This window comes from Jatropha curcas, chromosome 6, assembly GCF_041381405.1.
Source record: "Jatropha curcas cultivar XTBG-Jc1 chromosome 6, XTBG_Jcur_1.0, whole genome shotgun sequence".
NCBI classification, from domain to species: domain Eukaryota; kingdom Viridiplantae; phylum Streptophyta; class Magnoliopsida; order Malpighiales; family Euphorbiaceae; genus Jatropha; species Jatropha curcas.
Genome location: NC_143156.1, coordinates 13048884 through 13052665, shown reverse-complemented (window position 1 = coordinate 13052665; position 3782 = coordinate 13048884). Strand labels below are relative to the sequence as shown.

Genomic DNA, 3782 nt, shown 5'->3' with positions numbered 1-3782 from the left:
GGATTACCATAGGATAGATTAGGATGGTTCCTTAATCTGTTATCATATGAATTGGAATAAGGGTAATTCTTCCTTCCTTGATTCATCACATAGTTTACTTGCTCCAAAGTTTGTGGATTTAAAGAGTCCATGAAGCATTCTCCAATTCCATGTTGTCCATTGCACCTATCACACACTTGCATGACAGAATTCACAGGATTAGTAGTTAACATGTCTAATTTTCTTACCATATTGTCCACCTTGGCATTAAGTGCTGTGATGGCGTCTATTTCATAGACTCCTGCGGTTCTTCTTCTTTCGGAATTGTTTTGGTAATGGCTGTTGCTTGCCATCTCTTCTATCAACTCATATGCCTCATCAATTCCCTTCTTTTCAAAGGATCCACCTGCAGCTGCATCTAAAGTGATTTTGATGTTAGGGGATAATGCATTATAGAAAGTTTGTACCTGTAGCCACTTGGGGCAAACTATGATGTGGGCACTTTCTTAACAAGTCCTTGAATCTTTCCCAAGCTTCATACAGGCTCTCTTGATCATGATAAGCAAATGTCATTATCTCATTGCGCAACTTAGTGGTTTTTGAGGATGGAAAGAATTTAGCTAGAAACTTTTGAGCTAATTCATCCCATGTTGTGAAACTCCCAGCGGGACACGATTGTAACCAGGATCTCGCTTTATCCCTAAGAGTGAAAGGGAAAAGTCTCAGTTTGATTGCATCTTCAAAAACACCATTCTGTTTGAAGGTATCACAAATTTCCAGAAAATTTGTGATGTGAGCATTAGGATCTTCACTAGGCAAACCCCCATATTGGATCGAGGTAGAGAGCATTTGGATAATTGCGGGTTTAATCTCAAAGTTATTAGCTTCTACCCTAGGTCTTGTAATACTTGAGGTTGTCCCAATCAGATTAGGTGTTGTGTAATCTCTCAAGGTACGGACCGGATGTTGAAGCGGGGGTCCGACTATCTTCTCGTTTTCGTTTTCGTTTTCGTTGGCCATGTCTGCTTGTTGTTCGAGTTTTATTTCTCGTGCTTTTCTTGCAGTGTTGTGCCTACGAAGAGTTCTTTCAATTTCTGGATCAAAGATTAGAGGTTCAGTCTTCCTTGATCTTCTTTGCATAAAACACCTAGAATAGTTCTTAAAAGAAAATTAAATAAAAATAAAAAAAGTGTCTAAATTAACAATAGGGTAATTTGTATTGATATTGATACGCCAATCCCCAACAACGGCGCCAAAAACTTGACAGTGATTTTCGCAAGTGTACGAAATCGCAACAAGTAATATAGAGTAAGAGAGTATCGTATCCACAGGGATTGTATATCAATTACCAAAATTATGTTAACCTATTATTATTTAAACGATAATAAGAGAGAATTGCTATAAGGAAAATAAATTTGAAAGTAAAAACAGAAAGAGATCAAGCACAAAATTTAGGTGAAAAGAATTCAGGGAATTAAACTACTAGGGAATTTGATTTCACTTAATTCTATCCAGCTTATTCTATTAGTTCATTAATCAACTTTAATTGTTCAAGTAGGAGAAACAACCCTAGAGTTACTAACAAGCTCTCCCGATGTATTGTTAGTTATTCTAATCTAGTAAATTACCTATCTTCCAATAGTGAAATCAAACTTAAATCAGATCCTTGGGTTTTGCGGTTGTTTTGTGAGTTCATAACCTAATAATCATTAATTTATGAAAACCCCCCTTGAGTCAAACCATATAGCTTCCGCGTCAAATTATTATTCTCAAGTAAATTATTATCTTTTTCATATCAATAACCCTTCTCCCAATAGCGATTATTGAAATAACTCAATCCAGGGGAAATTTTCTGCCTGGAAGCTTTAAGCACAATAATAAGTTATAACAAGAACAATGAAAAATAAATCTAATATTATAAACTCGAATCGAATTAAGTTACATCAAATCCCTAGTATAAGAGTTTAGCTGGACATAGTAATTAAATAAAACTCAGTCATACTTGAATCATTCATCATACTTAAAGATAATAATGAAAAGAAAACAAGATGAAGAGTTTAGAAATAAAACCTAAATCACAACTATATGGATGGCTTCCTTGATTCTTGGCACAAATCTTGGATGCTTGAAGTCTTTGAGAGAGAGAGAATTATGTAGAGAATAACATAAAAAAAATGAGATCCCCCACAATGAGAAGTTCCCCTCTTTATATAGAGCTCTGAAGGCAAATCTGACTCCTTTTAGGAAATAGAATCCTTATTTAGTGCAAAATCTTCTATAGGAGATCATGACTGTTTAGGCTTTGGATTTCTTCTTAATTGGGACTCCTTTCTCTTCCAAAATAGGTCTAGGTCTTGTTTAGTTTGTTTAGGAAACTCTCCGAGGCGGGCCCATGTGAGGAAACGATTGATTTGCGTCTTTAGTTCATGCTAGTTCTGTCTTCGTAGCACGGGCGTGCCATTATGCATGGCTTGGGCGTGCTTAAGTCTGCAAGTCTGGCTGGTGAAGCATGGGGTGTGCTAGGCAAGCACACCCTGATGAATCCTTGAGGCACGGGCGTGCCACTTAGCACAGGCAGGGCGTGCTTGCTTCTGTCACTCCCGCCTGGAATTGTCATGGGCGTGCTAGACTTGACACGCCCTAATCCCTTTTTGGCACGGCCGTGCCTTTTGGCACCACCAAGGCCGTGCTCTCGTCTGTTTCTCCCTTGATTTCCTTAGCTTTTGGCACGGTTGTGCCTTCTAGCACGGTCTGGGTGTGCTAGAGACTGAGTGTCTTGCCTTGTAATGTTGTTTTTTGTGCCAAATTCCTACAATTTTCTCTTAAATCAAGCGGGTTAAGGATCAAGGAAGCTTTGAACAAAATTATACTAGAATTGAATTTAAAATCAAATCAAAGTAATAAAACTTACTAAAATTTTAATAAAAACTATATTAAAAACACTATAAAATTAACACTTATCAACAAGCTGGTTTCATGAAAGGTAGGTCAATTCACTCCCAGATCCTTTTGGCTAATGAGATGATTCATGAAATTGACAGGAAAGCTAGAGGAAACAATATTGCCATTAAGCTTGATATGGCTAAAGCCTTTGATCGTGTCTCATGGTCTTTCTTAGAGGCAGTCCTGTTTCGCTTTAGCTTCTCTCAACCTATTGTTCGATTGATCATAGCAAACCTTTCGGCCACCAGACTGTCAGTTTGTGTTAATGGTGTCAATTATGACTTCTTCACACCTTCTAGAGGGGTCAAGCAAGGGGATCCACTTTCTCCTTACTTATTTATTTTGGTATTTGAATGTTTCTCTCGCGGTTTGAAACATCTTGTCTCTTCTGGAAAAATTCAACCTTATACGCTTGCTCGCAATTGTTTCCGTGTTACTCATTTGGGCTTTGTAGATGATCTACTGATCTTCATAAGGGGGGATATGCGAAGTATTGCCAATTTTAAAAAGTTTCTCCTTTACTATCAAGATGTTTCGGGCCAGATGATTAATTTTGAAAAATGCTCTTTCTATTGTTCGAAAAAATTGGGGTCCCTGACCGTCTCAATAATTGAAGCAGCTCTTTCAATTAAAAAAAATGCCTCCCTTTCACATATCTCAGTGCCCCGATTTACCAAGGTATTAATCATATCTCATATTGTTGTGAGTTGATTAAAAAGATCTCTACTAAGCTTATGGGATGGTCTAAGACAATTTTGTCAATGGGTGGTAGATTGGTCTTAATTAAGCATGTTTTGAGTTCAATTCCCATACATATTATGGGTGCAATGAAGCTTCCGGCTCGTGTTATTGGTATTTTG

At 37.5% G+C, this 3782-nt stretch overlaps 1 non-coding gene across 1 annotated transcript; it reads left to right on the top strand.

Moving 5' to 3' along the window:
• Positions 1 to 463: 463 nt before the first annotated feature.
• LOC149495565 (small nucleolar RNA R71) lies at positions 464 to 570 on the top strand. Its single transcript, XR_016321516.1, has one exon. It is a non-coding gene; the product is annotated as a small nucleolar RNA R71 (small nucleolar RNA).
• The last annotated feature ends 3212 nt before the right edge of the window (positions 571 to 3782 follow it).